This window comes from Triticum urartu, chromosome 3 (assembly GCF_003073215.2).
Source record: "Triticum urartu cultivar G1812 chromosome 3, Tu2.1, whole genome shotgun sequence".
Classification (NCBI taxonomy): domain Eukaryota; kingdom Viridiplantae; phylum Streptophyta; class Magnoliopsida; order Poales; family Poaceae; genus Triticum; species Triticum urartu.
This window is the reverse complement of record NC_053024.1, coordinates 666863575-666885144: the sequence shown is the minus strand read 5'-3', so window position 1 is coordinate 666885144 and position 21570 is coordinate 666863575. Positions and strand designations below refer to the sequence as shown.

Below are 21570 nucleotides of genomic sequence, written 5' to 3'. Positions count from 1 at the left end.
GTTTTAATTCTCTACCAAAATAAGCATTGAAGTTTTCTTGTTTAACCATAAAGTCATCAAACTCATCCAAGCATGGGCTAGCAAACTTAGTAAATGGGATTTCAGCCTTATCATATCTATAGAGAGAATTTACCTTTACTACCTGTGTCGGGTTATCAAGACCATGTGTTTCTTCAATAGGCGGTAAATTAAGACCATGTATTTCTTCAATAGGAGGTAAATTCTTAACATCTTCATCTTTAATACCCTTTTCTTTCATAGATTTCTTTGCCTCTTGCATATGTTTAGGACTGAGAAATAGAACACCTCTTTTCTTCGGATTTGGTTTAGGAATAGGCTCAGGAGTTGGCTCAGGAGCTGGCTCAGGAAGTTTCCAATTATTTTCTTTTTTAAACATATTATTCAATAGAATTTCAGCTTCATCCGGTGTTCTTTCCCTGAAAATAGAACCAGCACAACAATCCAGGTAATCTCTAGAAGCATCGGTTAGTCCATTATAAAATATATCAAGTATTTCATTTTTCTTAAGAGGATGATCAAGCAAAGCATTAAGAAATTGGAGAGGCCTCCCCCAAGCTTGTGGGAGACTCTCTTCTTCAATTTGCACAAAATTATATATATCCCTTAAGGCAGCTTGTTTCTCATGAGCAGGGAAATATTTAGCAGAGAAGTAATAAATCATATCCTGGGGACTACTGATACGTCTCCGTCGTATCTAATTTTCCAAACACTTTTGCCCTTATTTTGGACACTAACTTGCATGATTTGAATGGAACTAACCCGGACTGACGCTGTTTTCAGCAGAATTGCTATGGTGTTATTTATGTGCAGAAACAAAAGTTCTCGGAATGACCTGAAACTTCACGGAACATCTATTCAGAAAATATAAAAATCCTTGCAAAAGATGAAGACCAGGGGTCCCACCCCCTGTCCACGGGGGGGGGGGGCGCCCCTGCCCCCCCCCCCCTAGGGCGCGCCCCCTACCTTGTGGGCCCCCTAGAGCTCCTCCGACCTCAAGTCCAACTCTATATATTTGCTTTCATAGAGAAAAAATCAGAGAGAAGAAATCATCACATTTTACGATACGGAGCCGCCGCCAAGCCCCAAAACCTCTCGGGAGGGCTGATCTGGAGTCCGTTCGGGGCTCCGGAGAGGGGAATCTGTCGCCATCGTCATCATCAACCATCCTCCATCACCAATTTCAAGATGCTCACCGCCGTGCATGAGTAATTCATCATAGGCTTGCTGGACGGTGATGGGTTGGATGAGATCTATCATGTAATTGAGTTAGTTTTGTTAGGGTTTGATCCCCAGTATCCATTATGTTCTGAGATTGATGTTGCTATGACTTTGCTATGCTTAATGCTTGTCACTAGGGCTCGAGTGCCATGATTTTAGATCTGAACCTATTATGTTTTCATCAATATATGAGAGTTCTTGATCCTATCTTGCAAGTCTATAGTCACCTATTATGTGTTATGATCCATTAACCCTGAAGTGACAATAATCGGGATACTTACCGGTGATGACCATAGTTTGAGGAGTTCATGTATTCACTATGTGCTAATGCTTTGTTCCGGTACTCTATTAAAAGGAGGCCTTAATATCCCTTAGTTTCCGTTAGGACCCCGCTGCCACGGGAGGGTAGGACAAAAGATGTCATGCAAGTTCTTTTCCATAAGCACGTATGACTATATTCGAAATACATGCCTACATTACATCGATGAATTGGAGCTAGTTCTGTGTCACCCTGGGTTATGATTGTTACATGGTGAACCGCATCCGGCATAATTCTCCATCACTGATCCATTGCCTACGAGCTTTCCATCTATTGTTCTTCGCTTATTTACTTTTCCGTTGCTATTGCTATCATCATTACAAAATACCAAAAACATTACTTCTGTTATCATTACCTTTTGCTACCATTACCACTACTATCATATTACTTTGCTACTAAATACTTTGCTGCAGGTATTAAGTTTCCAGGTGTGGTTGAATTGACAACTCAGCTGCTAATACTTGAGAATATTCTTTGGCTCCCCTTGTGTCGAATCAATAAATTTGGGTTGAATACTCTACCCTCGAAAACTGTTGCGATCCCCTATACTTGTGGGTTATCAACTACGCACACAACCAGGATCAAGAGAATTAGACCATATCTTATCATCACCCTTTAATGAGAATGGAAATATTTTAAGGATATAAAAGTAGCGAGTTCTCTCATCATTAGTGAACAGGGTGGCTACATAATTTAATTTAGTAAGATGTGCCACAATAGTTTCAGATTCATAACCATAGAAAGGATCAGATTCAACCAAAGTAATTGTATCAGAATCAATAGAGAATTCATAATCCTTATCAGTAACAAAGATAGGTGAAGTAGCATAAGCAGGACCATATTTCATTCTAGCATTCAGAGTTTTTTGTTTAAGCTTAGCTAATAATTTCTTAAGATCACTTCTATCATTGCAAGCAAGAAAGTCTCTTTTAGTTTCTTCATCCATAACATATCCCTCGGGCACAACAGGCAATTCATATTTATTTGGAGAGCCTTCATCATTACTTTCATCAGTATTATCAGTTTCAATAATTTCATTATCTCTAGCCCTAGCAAGTCGTTCATCAAGAAAATCACCAAGTGGCACAGTAGTATCAAGCATAGAAGTAGTTTCATCATAAGTATCATGCATAGCAGAAGTGGCATCATCAATAATATGCGACATATTAGAATTAATAGCAGAAGCAGGTTTAGGTGTCGCAAGCTTACTCAAAACAGAAGGTGAATCAAGTGCAGAGCTAGATGGCAGTTCCTTACCTCCCCTCGTAGTTGAGGGATAAATCTTGGTTTTTGGATCTCTCAAGTTCTTCATAATGATAAGCAGATATAAATCCCAAGTGACTCAAAGAATAGAGCTATGCTCCCTGGCAACGGTGCCAGAAAATAGTCTTGATAACCCACAGGTATAGGGGATCGCAATAGTTTTCGAGGGTAGAGTATTCAACCCAAATTTATTGATTTGACACAAGGGGAGCCAAAGAATATTCTCAAGTATTAGCAGATGAGTTATCAATTCAACCACACCTGGAAACTTAGTATCTGTAGCGAAGTGTTTAGTAGCAAAGTAATATGATAGTAGTGGTAACAATAGCAAAAGGTAACGATAGAAAAAGTAATATTTTTGGTGTTCTGTAGTGATAATAACAATAGCAAAGGAAAAGTAAATAAGCGAAGAACAATATATGGAAAGCTCGTAGGCAATGGACCGGTGATAGAGAATTATGCCGGATGCGGTTCATCATGTAACAGTCATAACCTAGGGTGACACAGAACTAGCTCCAATTCATTAATGTAATGTAGGCATGTATTCTGAATATAGCCATACGTGCTTATGGAAAAGAACTTGCATGACATCTTTTGTCCTACCCTCCCATGGTAGCGGGGTCCTAGCGGAAACTAAGGGATATTAAGGCCTCCTTTTAATAGAGTACCGGACCAAAGCATTAACACATAGTGAATACATGAACTCCTCAAACTACGGTCATCACCGGAAGTGGTCCCGATTATTTTCACTTCAGGGTTGCCGGATCATAACACATAGTAGGTGACTACAGACTTGCAAGATAGGATCAAGAACTCACATATATTCATGAAAACATAATAGGTTCAGATCTGAAATCATGGCACTCGGGCCCTAGTGACAAGCATTAAGCATAGCAAAGTCATAGCAACATCAATCTCAGAACATAGTGGATACTAGGGATCAAACCCTAACAAAACTAACTCGATTACATGATAAATCTCATCCAACCCATCACTGTCCAGCAACCTTACGATGGAATTACTCACGCACGGCGGTGAGCATCATGAAATTGGTGATGGAGGATGGTTGATGATGACGATGGTGACGGATTCCCCTCTCCGGAGCCCCGAACGGACTCCAGATCAGCCCTCCCGAGAGAGTTTAGGGCTTGGAGGCAGCTCCGTATCGTAAAACGCGATGAATACTTCTTCTTGATTTTTTCTCCCCGAACACGAATATATGGAGTCAAGGTTGAGGTCGGTGGAGCTCCAGGGGGGCCACGAGGCAGGGGGCGCGCCCCCCACCCTCGTGGCTAGGGTGTGGGGCCCCTGGCCTTGATTCTTTGCCAGTGTTTTTTATTATTTCTAGAAAATATTCTCCGTGGAGTTTTAGGTCATTCCAAGAACTTTTGTTTCTGCACATAAATAACACCATGCCAATTCTGCTGAAAACAGCGTCAGTCCGGGTTAGTTTCATTCAAATCATGCAAGTTAGAGTCCAAAACAAGGGCAAAAGTGTTTGGAAAAGTAGATACGAGGGAGACGTATCAGAGGCTGTCCCTAGGGTGCCCCTCTTCCCCCAACCCCCTATATATAGAGGTAGAGAGGAGGGAAGCCACACCCATTCATGCCACGGCGCTGCCCTTCCTCTCCCTCGTAGTTCCTCTCCTTCTCCGCAAGGCTTGGCGAAGCCCTGCTGAGACTCCACCACCGCCACCATGCTGTCGTGCTGCTGGAGAACTTGAGCTACTACTTCACCATCGCTCACTCGATCGAGGATGTGAAGGCGTCATCAAGACGTACGTGTGTTGAACACGGAGGTTCCGTCCATTCGGCATTTTATCGGGAGTTCGTGAATGGATTGTGATTGGATCGCGAAGAAGTTTGACTACATCAACAACATTTCTTAATTCTTCCGCTTAGCGATAGATCCAATCTCTGCTCTCGTAGATGTGCATCTCCTAGATTGATCTTGGTGAGCGTAGGAATTTTTTTGTTTCCCATGGAATGTTCCCCAACAGAAGCGTTAGGTAGTCGATGTTCACGAGACACCACTAAAGGAAGAACAACACGACACATCATCAAAACATTGGACGGTGATGAACTTCACATGATTACCAATAACATGACTTCTCACATGTCCTCAAGAACAAATAGAACTACTCCCAAATAATAATATTGTTCATGATCAGAGGATATAAATATGTGGTCAACAATCTGAACATATAGATCTTTGATGACCCACAAGTATAGGGGATCTATCGTAGTCCTTTCGATAAGTAAGAGTCTCGAACCCAACGAGGAGCAGAAGCAAATGATAAGCAGTTTTCAGTAAGGTATTCTCTATAAGAACTAAAATTATCGGTAACAGATAGTTTTGTGATAATGTAATTTGTAATGGGTGACAAGTAATAATAGTAAATAAGGTGCAGCAAGATGGCCCAATCCTTTTTGTAGCAAAGGACAAGCCTGGACAAACTCTTATATAAAGGAAAGCGCTCCCGAGGACACATGGGAATTATCGTCAAGCTAGTTTTCATCACGTTCATATGATTCGCGTTCGGTACTTTGATAATATGATATGTGGGTGGACCGGTGCTTGGGTACTGACCTTCCTTGGAAAAGCATCCCACTTATGATTAACCCCTATTGCAAGCATTCGCAACTACAAAAGAAGTATTAAGATAAACCTAACCATAGCATGAAACATATGGATCCAAATCAGCCCCTTACGAAGCAACTCATAAACTAGGCTTTAAGCTTATGTCACTCTAGCAACCCATCATCTACTTATTACTTCCCAATGCCTTCCTATAGGCCCAAACAATGGCGAAGGGTCATGTAGTCGACGTTCACATGACACCACTAGAGGAAAGGCAACATACATCTCATCAAAATATCGAACGGATACCAAGTTCACATGACTACTTACAGCAAGGCTTCTCCCATGTCCTCGGGATCAAATGTAACTACTCAAAAATCATATTAATGTTCATAAGCAGAGGGATATTAATATGCATAAAGGATTTGAACATATGATCTTCCACGGAATAAACCAACTAGCATCAACTACAAGGAGTAACCAACACTACTAGCAACCCACAGGTACCAATATGAGGCTTTGGGACAAAGATTGGATACAAGAGATGAACTAGGGTTTGAGATGAGATGGTCCTGGTGAAGATGTTGATGGAGATTGACCCCCTCCCGATGAGAGGATCGATGGTGATGACGATGGTGATGATTTCCCCCTCCCGGAGGGAAGTTTCCCCGACAGAACAGCTCCGCCGGAGCCCTAGATTGGTTCCGCCAAGGTTCCGGCTCGTGGCGGCGGAGTTTCATCCCGTAAGCTTGCTTATGATTTTTTTTCTAGGACGAAAGACTCCATATAGCCAAAGATGGGCATCAGAGGGATGCCAGGGGGCCCACGAGGCAGGGGGCGCGCCCAGGGGCCCCCACCCTCGTGGATGGTGGGTGGCCCCCCTCTGGTACTTCTTCCGCCCAATATTTTTTATATATTCTGAAACATGCTCCCGTGAAGTTTCAGGACTTTTGGAGTTGTGTAGAATAGGTCTCTAATATTTGCTCCTTTTCCAGCCCAGAATTTCAGTTGCCGGCATTCCCCCTCTTCATGTAAACCTTATAAAATAAGAGAGAATAGGCATAAGTATTGTGACATAATGTGTAATAACAGCCTATAATGCAATAAATATCAATATAAAAGCATGATGCAAAATGGACGTATCAACTCCCCCAAGCTTATACCTCGCTTGCCCTCAAGCGGAAGCCGAAATCGAAAAATATGTCCACATGTTTAGAGATAGAGGTGTCGATAAAATAAAATACGGACATGAGGGCATCATGATCATTCTTATAAACACAATTCTGATCACGGGATCAGAATAATATTCTGATCATAACCTGACATGCCCCGCTAGTAGTACGTTGAACTTCCCTGTGAACTAGGTTGAACTTCCACCAACATTGCCGAAATGGGGCTTGCGATATACAGTTGGAAAGCTATGGACACCAATATCATGACCCAACTTAAATTTTTGGCAAAATATAAGCGGTTTAAGAGCAGTTTTGAAAACCGTTTTTTCTTCGCACAAAAAACGTGAATCGTATTTTCGATCGCATTTCTAAACCGTTTATTGGAATGAGGCATATAATATGGCGTTGGAAAGCTGCTGCAAAACCTCTCCTTCCACATGTTGAAAGTTTTTCTCTAATTACCTATGGTTAAAGAGTAATTTGAAAAAACATAAAATTTCATAAATCGAACAGCTGAGTTCATTTTTTCGATGTTATTTCTAAACGGCTAATGCAATGGAGGCGTATGATATGGCGTTGGAAAGCTTATGAAAATGCGCTACTTTTTCATCTTGAAAGTTTTTTTCTAATTTTGAATGGTTTAAGAGTAATTTAGAAAATGGTACAAGTCCTACCGAGTTCGTATTTTCGAGCTAATTTTTTAACCATGTGTCCGAATGCAGCAAATGATATGGCGTTGGAAATCTTGAACAAATGCGAAACTTTTTGGTATGTATTGTTTCTCCCAATTCTTTACGGTTTAAGTCAGTTTCGAAAATGGTGAAAAACGTATTTTCACCGTAATTTCTACAAACTTTATCGGAATTGTGCAAATAATATACCGTTGAAAAGCTACGGAAAATGCGAAACTTTTTCATGTTGATGGTTTTCTCCGATTCTTAGCCGTTTTCAAGTAATTTTGAAAACGGCGTGATCATTCGTTCCGCCTCTATCGCGAAACGGATTCTTCGAAAATGCACCGCGTGAAGAACCTGAACTTCTCAGCATATCTACCTGAACTTCACTCTGTTTTTGACGTGCTTTTTTTGCTCGCAGATCTCCATCCACTACTCATAGTTCTCCATCCACTCCCCGGAATTCAACGAGTGATATACCGATGGAAAGCTGCTGTAAACACGCAACTTTCCCGTGTTGATTATTTTTCTCATAATCGCGATGGTTTTAAAAGTTTTTCATCTGAAATTTATTCAGTGTAGTAGTTGAACTTCCTGCTGTTTTCACGTTGAACTTCTGTGACGTATTTTCCTTTGTAATTTTCTCATCCATTCGTCAGTGTTACACAAATGATATTCTTTTTGTACAAACCTCTCTCACAATAATTTTTTTAATTTTTTCTGACCGAGGACTTGAACTTACACAAATGATATTCCTATTGTTTTGAAGTAAATTAGAAAATGACGAGATCATGATTTCTGCCATCATCGCGAACGGAAACGCACTGCATGAAGTAGTTGAACTTCTCGAGCATGTGTGTTTGAACCTCACTTTGTTTTTGACATGCTGTTTTTTGCAGTGCGTGAAGTAGTTGAACTTCTCGAGCATGTCTGTTTGAACCTCACTTTGTTTTTGATGTGTTGTTTTTTTGCACTGCGTGAAGCAGTTGAACTTCTGGGTCATGTCTGTTTGAACTTCACTCTGTTTCACTTTATTGTTTTTTTTCTTGTATGAAATACACACCATGTAGTACGTGAACTTCTGGTTGTTATCACTTTGAACTTCTCTTTGGTTTGAGAGAATTATTTTAAAACCCAAAAAACAACATATTTTTTTACGTATTTTGGACATCTAAATACATGGTGAACCTCTCTCACAAGAATTTTTTGAACTTTTCCTCACCGAGCACTTGAACTTCTAGCAACCATATTTTTCGTTTATGAGTTGTTTTTAAAAGTACAAAAAATGGCGTTGTGTTTTTTATTTTTTGAACAGGTAAATCCTAGGTTTTAATAAACTCCGAACTTCTCTATTATTTCAATATGAACTTCACCTTTTTATTTTTTTTGAGTAAAGAATTGTATTCGATTTTTATATGGAAAAAAATCGAACATGGAAATACAAGGTGAACCACTCTCGCAAGAATTTTTGAACTTCTCCGGACAGAGCACTTGAACTTCTTTGAACAAACTTTCTAAGCTTTTATTTTTAAGATTTGCAGTACTTGAACTTCTCGTTGTTTTCACTAAGAACTACTGTCACATTTTTGTGTATACGTCGAATTACACGCAACTGAAGGTCGGACGTCTTTTTTGCTATTTTTAAAACATGTAATTGGAGGTCGAATGTCCCGCAATATAAATTCTGAAACGTGCACAGAGGTGCATGTGAACTTCTTGCAACAAATATGAGGTTTTATATATACTTCAAACTTATCCGTTATTTTAATTTCAACTTCTTAGTCATATTCTTATAAAGGAAATATGTTTTTAAATAAGCATCAAACATTTTTTTGTAAATTCAACTTCATAGTTTTATTATTTTCATAGAAACAGTATTAATTTGAGTTTCCCGTATACATCGAACTACTCCTCTATTTTTATTTGAACTTCGTCATTTTTATTCTTTAGGAAGAAGGAAAATCTGAGTTTTTTTTTATAAATATCGAACTTCTCTATTTTTGTAATTTGGACTTCTTGGTTTATTTCTTTCAGTGACGGCAAAATCCTAGTTTCGTAATAAATATTGAACATGTCCGTTATTTAAATTTGAACTTCTATAGTTTTTTAGAAATGGTGATAATCCCCGTTTTTATGATTTTTTGAACTACTCTATGTTTAAAATTTGAACTTCTTATTTTTTTGTTAGAAACGGTGAAATATCCATTTCAAAGTGCTCTCTTATTTTTGTACGATTGTGTTATTTTTGTCTGAACTTCTTATGTTCTTCCCATCAATAGATTCAGATTTTCCTTTTTAGTACATCAAACTATTGCATTACTTTATTTTGAACTTCTTGTTTCCATTTTTAAATAACGAGGAAAATCATAGTTTCTGTAATTATCGAACTTCTCCATCTTTTTAATTTGGACTTCTTGGTTTTATTTCTTAGTAGCACAAAAAAATTCTAGTCTTGTAATAAACATCGAACCACTTTTTTGGAAAATAGTATGTTTGTTGGCAATATCAATGAACATGCATAGAGCAGAGAAGCACAATTGATTTAACGAAACATTTATGAGGATTTTGTAAAGAGTAAACTACATTCCCTTTTTTTATTAAGTTTATTTTTGTTCGAGAACAAAGAGAACATTGTTTTTCCTGTTAATGTTTTTGAAGTGAATATTATAAACTTAAATTTTGTGTATCCTCTTATTAAATTTCTTTGTCACTTCAAGTTCTAAAAAATCGCAAATCTCCCATGTTTTTCTTTTGCATGTTTAAATTATTTGAACTTCCTGAGATACACATAACACACTTGACCTTCTCGAACACAACATTTTGACCTTCAGAAATAGAAATTTAAAGTGAAATTTTTGCACAATAGTACAAGACAAACGTAGCAACACCCCACACACTGATGTTCACATGTTGTTTTCCGCTTCTTTTAGTATACACATTGAATGACACACGTTTGCTAGGATGAACTTCTCTCTTTTTCTATCCCATAGGAACACACGTATGCAAGAGAAAATCTATGGACCAAGGAGCACCCATTATTTTTGACAGTGACGGAGTGTGTTCTCTCTCACACTTTGATTGCCTTTTTGCTTGTTCTCTCCCAGGTTGATTAAATCCAGCGTTGCCGTAGCAAGTGGGAACATGCACAAATACTATTATTTTTGCAACTGATGAAAAAGGTGGATTGACATAGTTGCAAAAAATAATTCTCTTTTTGGTAGTGAACGGATGCTCATCTATAAAATGAATTGTCGTTTTTAGAGTGAATTGTGCATCTCTTATTTTGGTTAGTTAACTATCATAGAACAAACACTATTTTTTATAACTAAATGAACTGTATTTTTAGTGGTCTGCATTAGACACATGTTAGCATCAAATATATGGTGTACGCATGAACCAGAGTAGCTAATCACAGACGGAGAATACACCATGTGTAATCATGGATGAGCGTACACACGTAGAAGCACAGGCACCATCCGTTCGCAAGCACGTGACTGGAAGCAAGCAGCCAGCATGGTGTCGGCCTCCTGGAGGGATGGCTGCCTGCGCGGCCATCTGAGTTGAGGAGCAGGGGGTTGTGTGCAGTTGTCCCCGTCGATGGGTCAGGGAGCCCCGTGGAGACATCACGACGGGGATGGCAGCAGAGCAGTCCGTGGCGGCGCGTGAGAGCAGTGCATGTTCTACACATGCTCTGTATCACCCTCTGTTCTTGCTTATCCATCAAAATCAAGGCGTCTTGAGAGGATACCTCTTGCGTCTTCAGGCCGACCGATCTTCACACAGCAGCAGCTAGGACGAGATTGCGTGCACCCTGCGAGCCGGATCCTTGGAAGCAACCTTCCTCGAGAAGGTCGAGGTGGCCTTTGCGAGAAGGTCAACCAGCAGGGGTTGGGGAAAGCAGACGGGCTGGGGGTGCCGCGACTGCGGGCGGATGCGATGTGGAGCAGCCGCAGCGGGAAGAAGGCAGGGCGCGGCGGTGGAGTGCAGGGCCGGGGTTCCGATGCCTGGTGTTGACGGCGACGGCGGCGAGAGGGGCACCGACGGCGGGGGTCCCGTCCGGTGTGGGAGAGCGGGGCGGGGCACCGACGGCAATGAGGTTCTGGGCGGGGCGCGGCACCGGCAGTTTGGGGGGGCGAGGCAAGGCATGGCAGCGACGGCGGGAAGGTCCGGCGCCAGGCGCGGCACCGGCGGTGGGAGGCGAGTGGGTCCAGGGCGGGGCAGGGCACCGGCGGCGGTGGGTTCCCAGGGCGAGCTCGGCGGTGATGGAATCAGGGGATCGGGGGGAGGGTGTGCAGTTCGTGGTCGTGGCGTTTTTTTTATACGACGTTGGTGGGGCAGTTTGAAGAGTTTGGGAACGACCGATCACCCCTTATAAGGCACGACGTGATCCAAATAATTATTACGATCCTAGGATCGGAATAGTGCTATTAGAATAACCTATTCTGATAACACTTCCACACTACACGCTCGACATATCAGAATAACCTATTCTAATAATATTTCCGCACTGCACGCTCAATGTAAATGCACGTCATTGTTTGAACCAAGTGTGCTGCAGTACTGAGGCGAGTGAACTTCCCGTGGCAAAAGACTGCACGTAGTGTTTTTTTCTGGTACTGTTCTCGCTCTAGTTTTTTAACCGTTTGTCGGAACGAGGCGTGTAATATATCGTTGAAAAGCTATGGATTAGGCACAACTTCGAGATGTTGAACACTTTCCGAGATTCCTCACGGTTTAAGAGCAGTTTTGAAAATGGTGCGGCCCACAACGAGTGGCAGCGAGCGTTTTTTCGTATTTTTTTTCTAAACCGCTCGTCGGAATAAAGCAAATGATACATCGTTGGATAGATATCGTCGAGGCGCATCTTTTTCATATCTATTTCTTTCTCTAATTCGTTACGGTTTAAGAGCAGTTTTAAATTTACTAAATCGCGGAATTCTGTTTTTCAAAAAAAATCAAATTTTCGGTATTGTTTTCTCTCTAGTTTTTTAACCGTTTGTCGAAACGAGGCGTGTAATATGTCGTTGGAAAGCAATGGACAAGGCGCAACTTTCATATGTAGAAATGGTTTTGACTTACCTTACAGTTTTAAGTTAATTTTGAAAATCGTGCGGTGGACGATGAATGGTAACGGCCGTTTTTCGCGAAATTTTTACAAACCAGTGGTCGGAATGATTCAAACGATACGGCGTTGGAAAGATATCGACGAGGCGTAACTTTTTCATGTAGAACACTCTCTCTAATTATTTACGGTTTAAGAGGAATTTCAAATTTACCGAAATGCGGACACTGTTTTTCGCGACACCCAAATCGACGTGGGTACTTCATTCGATTGAAAACCGCACTGCATCGGACGAAAAACCGCACTTCATCAGACGGGTAAGAGAATTGCACGTATTCAAACGTAATTTTTTTTCAAGGACGAGAAAGTAGAGTGCACTTCACATCGGGTGCAAACGAACCACAACACTATCAAGAAGTGAACCACATGATTTTTTTTGCTTACATAACAATTTTTTGCCACTTACGGGGTGAACAACATCACACAGACGACCGCACTGCTTTAGAATGAAAACCGCACTGCATCGGACGGGCAAGCGAGCTGCATAATTTCTTTTGTAGGACGTTATTTTTCTCATACGAGTTTTTGTTGTCTTTTTTCAACTTTCTTTTATGAACGAGAGTGGACTGCAAAGACAAGGGCAAGTGAGCCGCAATATATATCAAAGTGTACCGCATTACCATCTTGTTGTTTCGCTAATTTTTTTACATTTTCATGTTGGGGGTAAGTGAACAACATCACTCTCAAAAGTGAGCCACATCCAAGGACGAAATGCACTGCAAAATGAACCACACACATTTTATGTTTTCTTTTTAAGTTTAGAAACTCTTCCGTACTTCGAGGACGAGGCGTGTGAACCGCTAGGACAAGGCGAGTGAACCACACGGTTTTTTGCTTGTTTTTTGTTTTTTTATCCACCATCGTGTTTTTTCTAAATGTAGTGAACCACAAGACTCCTCGAAGTGGGCTGCATCCATCCATTTTTTTCTCTTGAAAAGTGACCCATTTTAATGCTTTTTGAGATGAACTTCTTAAAAAATATTTTTTATACAAAATACATCTTATCCCAACCAGATACATTCGATAGACGCACACAAAAACCACAAACAGCAGCACCTATAACGGCGCTTGACCCGATTGATTTCCTAGCCAGATGATTTGTAGCAGTCGCCCTTATAAAATGCACTAAACCGCACGCATTAACATAGCGAGAATGCAAATACTTTGCACCGCCGAACCGCACGCACTCGCCGCATTGCACGCACGCGATTGCTTGAACTACACGGAGGCGTTGCCCAAGCACTATACCAGCAAGCGAGCTACAAAACAAACTTTCAGCGAGCTGAAAAATAAACTTCAGTGAGCTACAAAGAGGGCACCCTCGCCCTGGGCAACCGGAGCCATTGCCAACCTGGACCCATAATCCGTCCACTCCACCGCCATTGAGGAGCCCACGACAAGGATCACGGCAAGGAGCTCACCGCACTTCTTACATCGGCACCGCCACCGGACTGCACGAACGTGTGCACCGCACTGCACGACCCATGCCGGAGACCTCACCCTCAACGAACTGCATCAACACACTGGAAAATATACTCAACGGAAGCTTCTGAACAGCACTGCACCCAATTCACTTATCAGTTTTTCTGGAAAACATTAGAAAAAATAAAATAAACAATAGCATCTTTGTCGACAGATATATTTAGAAATGTGGCTATAGCAGGGCGCATTGGACCTGGGCATATGGATGCGATCCAGTCAAAAAGACTAGACACGGGTTAGTCCTCGCTAGCATGTATTTAATTTGCAGTGGTCAATGAACAAGAACCGGCAAGGAAGCAGCAATTCAGCAAACACCTAAGCTGTACGCACGCACGAATGGATCAAGCATATAAATGAAACCGGGGGAGGGATGCGTATCAATGAATCACCTCTGGTCTCCGCAAGTGAACAGACAACAGTAAAGTGAGCCTCTCCAACAAGCATGCTGCACTGCCCGTCGGGGGGCACTGCACTGCACAGGCACACGCCGCGCTGCTCCCACGAGGATGGGAGGTAGAAGAGGAAGGAGGACGTCTAGCTCACCGGCGGGAACTCATCGTCTGGACGCCCGGACACCCCAACCCCACCCAACTGTCTAGATCGGCCGGGGCAACGCCGGCAAGCAGAATATCCAGGGGGCAGAAGTGGACGCTCGAGGCCGGCGGTTGGTAGTCGGAGAGGTGCGGCACGGTGGGAAGGAGGTGAGGCGAGGAGAGGGGTGAGCGGAATCGGTTGCCTGATCTTGCACGGGAAGGTCCAGGGGCGCTCGGGATGGCCAGATCCGGCAGGGCGCATCAAGGGAGGTCGTGGATGGCTGGATCCACCAGCGGCGCGGCGCAGGGAGGCCATGGATGGCTGGATCCATCGGTGGCGCGTCTCGGGGAGGCCATGGCTAGCCAGAATCCAGAGGTGCTGGCCATGGCGGAGAGGAGGTGTGAGGCAGTCGTGAGGCACGACGAGTGGCGCGGGGAGGCGGGGCTCCCTCGGTGCGTAGTGGGGTGAGGCTCCAAAACCATGTTTGTCAACTCTCAACAACTTTTATTCATCATACTTTTTATATGTAAAGTCATTACTTTTCATAAGATCCATATGATCTCTTTAATTTTTTTTATTCTTTCTCTTCTCTTTTATTTTTATTCCCTCAAAATCATAGCAAGATAATCAAGCCCTTAACTCAACACTAATCTTTGTTATATATAGCTCACGGACTCGATTACATAGAAGGATCATAAAGCAAAACTTAAAACTAGATCATACTAAAACTTTATTCTACTAGATCAAGATATTAACAAAAGGATCGAACTAAGAAAAATGGTAAAAATAAAAGTGTGATGGTGATACAATACGATACCGGGGCACTCCCCCAAGCTTGGCAGTTGCCAAGGGGAGTGCCCATACCCATGTGTTTATGTCTCCTTCCTCGGAGGTAGTGATGATGGAGTTGTTGATAATGTAGGCTTGTCGTACATCTTTCAAGGCATAAGCTCACCATCATAGAAGGATGATCGAGTCTCCGGGATCCTCGAATCTGCAGCCAAACTCATCCTCTTGAATCTATATTCATACTCACAATTTTGGTTTTGCAGGTCATAGATCTGGACTTGGAGATGCTCGATTTTCTCTTGAAGCTTGAAGATGGTCTCCCCGATGTTCCTGGCATCTTGCTTGGTTGTGTTGGTGAACTCCGTGATCATTATGTGATTGGTGTCGAGTCCACGTCCCACCATCTTCTGACACTTGAAAACTTGTTGCGCCATTGCTTCGAGTCTTGTCTCCACGCTTCCGGTTTTCCTTAATCCCTCAACATCGCGGATGTGCAGCAACCCCTCACGCATCTCAATGGTTTGAGGGTGTTGCAGCACCACCGCGAGGTAGGGGTTGATGACCTTCTCAAAGAACGTGTCCGTGGGGGCACTTGAAGACGCCATGGCGATCTAGATCTGTCAGAAAAATAGCTCGAAACAAAGACAGAAGATATTTGCGTGATACGGTGGTCAAAACCTTCGGGAAACTATATAATGATTTTTTTACCGACCAAAAGAAGTATCGTGCAAGAAAACGGAGTACGGAGAGCACACGAGGTGCCCACGAGGCAGGGGGCGCGCCCAGGGGGGTAGGACGCGCCCTCCACCCTCGTGGATGCCTCGTGTCCTTCCCAAACTGCTTCTTATTTTCCTATTTTCTGAAATATTCCAAAACGGAGAAAAATTGCTATTAGACTTGTTTTGGAGTCGGTTTACTTACCGTACCTCATACCTATTCCTTTTCGGAGTCTAAAACATTCTGGCAAGTGTCCTTTATTTATTCCTCCGGGGTTATGGTTTCAATAACATTAGTTTCAATATTTATAGGATTACCTGAGATATAATGTTTGATTCTTTGACCGTTCACCACCCTCGGATTTGTGCCTTCGAAGTTTTTGATTTTTATGGCACCGGAACGATAGACCTCCTCGATGACATAAGGACCTTCCCATTTGGAGACGAGTTTTCCTGCAAAAAATCTTAAACGAGAGTTGTATAATAATACATAATCACCTACATTAAACTCGCATTTTGGTATCCTTTTATCATGCCATCTTTTAACTTTTTCTTTAAACAGTTTGGCATTCTCATAGGCCTAGGTTCTCCATTCATCCAGTGAGCTAATGTCAAAAAGCCTCTTCTCATCGGCAAGTTTGAAATTATTATTGAGCTCTTTAATGGCCCAATATGCCTTATGTTCTAGTTTGAGAGGTAAGTGACATGCTTTTCCATAAACCATCTTATACGAAGACATACCCATAGGATTTTTATATGCAGTTCTATAAACCCATAATGCATCATCAAGTTTCTTGGACCAATTCTTTCTAGATCTATTAATAGTCTTTTGCAAAATTAATTTAAGCTCTCTATTACTCAATTCTACTTGACCACTAGATTGTGGGTGATACGGAGATGCAATTCTATGATTAACATCATACTTAGCAAGCATTTTACGAAAAGCACCATGAATAAAATGTGAACCACCATCAGTCACTAAGTATCTAGGGATTCCAAACCTCAGAAAAATAACATCTTTAAGCATCTTAATAGAGGTGTTATGATCAGCACTACTAGTTGGAATAGCTTCTACCCACTTAGTAACGTAATCAACAACAACTAAAATATGTGTATACCCATTAGAGGAAGGAAACAGTCCCATATAATCAAAGCCCCAAACATCAAATGGTTTAATAACAAGTGAATAATTCATAGGTATTTCTTGACGTCTACTAATATTACCAATTCTTTGACATTCATCACAAGACAAGACAAACTTACGGGCATCTTTAAAGAGAGTAGGCCAATAAAAACCGGATTGCAATACCTTGTGTGCAGTTCTATCTCCAGCATGGTGTCCTCCATAAGCCTCGGAGTGACACTTGCGTAGGATCTGTTCCTGTTCATGCTCAGGTACACAACGTCTAATAACACCATCTACCCCTTTTTATAAAGGTGTGGGTCATCCCAAAAGTAATGTCTTAAATCATAGAAGAACTTTTTCTTTTGTTGGTATGTGAAACTAGGTGGTATAAATTTAGCAACAATATAATTAGCATAATCCGCATACCATGGAGCAGTACGAGAAGCATTTATGACAGTGAATTGTTCATCAGGAAAGCTATCATCAATAGGAAGTGGGTCATCAAGAACATTCTCTAACCTAGACAAGTTGTCTGCAACGGGGTTCTCACCTCCCTTTCTATCAATAATATGCAAATCAAATTCTTGAAGCAAGAGAACCCATCTAATAAGTCTAGGTTTATCATCTTTCTTTTCCATAAGATATTTAATAGCAACATGATCAGTGTGAACAGTTACTTTAGAATCAACTATATAAGGTCTGAACTTATCACAAGCAAATACAACTGCTAAAAATTCCTTTTCAGTAGTAGCATAATTTCTTTGGGCACTGTCTAGAGTTTTACTAGCATATTGGATAACATTTAATTTCTTATCAACCCTTTGTCCTAAAACAGCCCCTACAGCATAATCACTAGCATCACACATAATTTCAAATGGTAAATTCCAATCAGGTGGCTGAACAATAGGTGCATAAATCAAGGCTTTCTTAAGTATTTCAAATGCTTCTACACAATCATCATCAAAGACAAAAGGAACATCTTTTTGTAAGAGATTAGTCAGAGGCCTAGAAATTTTAGAGAAGTACTTAATGAACCTCCTATAAAAACCAGCATGACCAAGGAAACTTCTTATACCTTTAATGTCCTTAGGACACGGCATCTTTTCAATAGCATCAACCTTAGCTTTATCAACTTCAATACCTCTTTCAGAAATTTTATGCCCCAAGACAATACCTTCGTTAACCATAAAGTAACACTTCTCCCAATTCAAGACAAGATTAGTTTCTTCACATCTCTGCAAAACTCGATCAAGGTTGCTTAAGCAATCATCAAAAGAAGTTCCATAAAGGGGTAGGAGGCCACACGCAAGTCCCTCGTACCTACACAAACAAATAAGAACCTCGCAACCAACACGATAAAGGGGTTGTCAATCCCTTCACGGTCACTTACGAGAGTGAGATCTGATAGAGATAATAATGGTAAGATAAATATTTTTGGTATTTTTATAATATAGATTGAAAGTAAAGATTGCAAAATAAATAGATTGGAAACTTATATGATGGAAAATAGACCCGGGGGCCATAGGTTTCACTAGTGGCTTCTCTCAAGATAGCATAAGTATTACGGTGGGTGAACAAATTACTGTCAAGCAATTGATAGAGAAGTGAATAATTATGAGAATATCTCGGCATGATTATGTATATAGGCATCACGTCCGCGACAAGTAGACCGACTCCTGCCTGCATCTACTACTATTACTCCACACATCGACCGCTATCCAGCATGCATCTAGAGTATTAAGTTCATAAGAACAGAGTAATGCCTTAGGTAAGATAACATGATGTAGAGGGATAAACTCAAGCAATATGATCTAAACCCCATCTTTTTATCCTCGATGGCAACAATACAATACGTGTCGTTTCCCTTTCTGTCACTGGGATCGAGCACCGCAAGATTGAACCCAAAGCCAAGCACTTCTCCCATTGCAAGAAAGATCAATCTAGTAGGCCTAACCAAACTGATAATTCGAAGAGACTTGCAAAGATAACCAATCATGCATAAAAGATTCCAGAGAAGAATCAAATATTGTTCATAGATAGACTTGATCATAAACCCACAATTCATCGGATCTCGACAAACACACCGCAAAAAGAGTTACATCGAATAGATCTCCAGGAAGATCGAGGAGAACTTTGTATTGAGATCCAAAGAGAGAGAGTAAGCCCTCTAGCTAATAGCTATGGACCCGAAGGTCTGAAGTAAACTACTCACACATCATCGGAGGGGCCATGGAGTTGAAGTAGAGGCCCTCCGTGATCAATGCCCCCTCCGGCGGAGCTCCGAAAAAGGCCTCAAGATGGGATCTCTTGGGTACAGAAGGTTGCGGCGGTGGAAATAGGGTTTTGTGGTGCTCCCGGCTGTTTTGGGGGTATAAACATAAATAGGAGGAAGAAGTAGGTCGGTTGAGCCACGAGGGGCCCACGAGGGGGGAGGGCGCGCCCCCTGCCTCGTGGACACCTTGTCCGTTTCTTCACGTCCACTCCAAGTCCACTGGATCACGTTTGTTCCAAAAATCACGCTCCTGAAGGTTTCATTCCGTTTGTACTCCGTTTGATATTCCTTTTCTACGAAACACTGAAACAGGCAAAAAACAGCAATTTGCACTGGGCCTTGGGTTAATAGGTTAGTCCCAAAAATAATATAAAAGTGTAAAATAAAGCCCATTAACATCCAAAATAGATAATATAATAGCATGGAAGAATAAAAAATTATAGATATGTTGGAGACGTATCAAGCATCCCCAAGCTTAATTCCTGCTCGTCCTTGAGTTGGTAAATGATAAAAACAGAATTTTTGATGTGGAATGCTTTCTAGCATGTTCTTCAATGTATTTTTCTCTATTGAGGCATGAATGTTCAGATCCGAAAGATTCAAGATAAAGGTTTGTTATTGACATAAAAATAGTAATACTCCAAGTATGCTAATCAAGCAATTATGTCTTATCAAAATACCATAGCCAAAGAAAACTTATCCCTACAAAGTCATATAGTTTGGCTATGCTTCATTTTCGTCACACAAAATGCTCCCATCATGCACAACCCCGATGACAAGCCAAGAAATTGTTTCATACTTAGCCTTTTCAAACTTTTTCAACTTTTACGCTATATATGAGCGCGAGCCATGGACATATCACTATGGGTGAATAGAATATGATGATTGAGGTTGTGTGAGAAGACAAAAGGGAGAAAGTCTCACATTGACGCGGCTAATCAATGGGCTATGGAGATGCCCACCGACTAATGTCAATGCAAGGAGTAGGGATTGCCATGCAACGGATGCACTAGAGCTATAAATAAATGAAAGCTCATCAAAGAAACTAAGTGGGTGTGCATCCAGCTTGCTTGCTCACGAAGACCTAGGGCATTTGAGGAAGCCCGTCATTGGAATATACAAGCCAAGTTCTATAATGAAAATTCCCACTAGTATATGAAAGTGACAAAATAAGAGACTCTCTATCATGAAGATCATGGTGCTACTTTGAAGCACAAGTGTGGAAAAAGGATAGTAACATTGTCCCTTCTCTCTTTTTCTCTCATTTTTTGTTTTTTTTGTGTGGGCCTTCTTTTCTTTTTATTTTTTATGGCCTCTTTTTTTCGTCTGGAGTCTCATCCCAACTTGTGGGGGAATCATAGTCTCCATCATACTTTCCTCACATGCGACAATGCTCTAATGATGATCATCACACTTTTATTTACTTACAACTCAAGAATTACAACTCGATACTTAGAACAAAATATGACTCTATGTGAATGCCTCCAGCAGTGTACCGGGATTGCGATGAATCAAGAGTGACATGTATGAAAAATTGAGCATGGTGGCTTTGCCACAAATACGATGTAAACTACATGATCATGCAAAGCAATATGACAATGATGATGCGTGTCATAATAAATGGAATGGTAGAAAGTTGCATGGCAATATATCTTGGAATGGCTATGGAAATTCCATAATAGGTACGTATGGTGTCTGTTTTGAGGAAGATATAAGGAGGCTTATGTGTGCTAGAGCGTATCATATCACAGGGTTTGGATGCACCAGCGAAGTTTGCACCAACTCTCAAGGTGAGAAAGGGCAATGCATGGTACCGAAGAGACTAGCAATGATGGAAGGGTGAGAGTGTGTATAATCCATGGACTCAACATTAGTCATAAAGAACTCACATACTTATTGCAAAAATCTACAAGTCATCAAAACCAAGCACTACGCGCATGCTCCTAGGGGGATAGATTGGTAGGAAAAGACCATCGCTCGTCCCCGACCGCCACTCATAAGGAAAGCAATCAAAGAACACCCCATGCTTCAAATTTGTCACACAAAATTTACCATACGTGCATGCTACGGGACTTGCCAACTTCAACACAAGTATTCATCAATTTCACAATTACTCAACTATCACACCTCTAATATTACCACCTTTATATCTCAAAACAATCTATCAAGCATCCAACTTCTCTTAGCATTTAAAATTTATAACCAAAGTGAATTACCATGTTGTTCTAAAGGACTCTCAAAATGATATAAGTGAGGCATTAGAGATCAATTATTTCTATAA

At 41.3% G+C, this 21570-nt stretch overlaps 1 long non-coding RNA gene across 1 annotated transcript; it reads right to left on the bottom strand.

Moving 5' to 3' along the window:
* Window positions 1–13333: 13333 nt before the first annotated feature.
* On the bottom strand, window positions 13334–14893 carry LOC125549037. The gene is made up of 2 exons (XR_007301223.1): window positions 14242–14893; window positions 13334–13929 (listed from the first exon to the last, which is right to left on the bottom strand). It is a non-coding gene; the product is annotated as an uncharacterized LOC125549037 (long non-coding RNA).
* Window positions 14894–21570: the final 6677 nt, after the last annotated feature.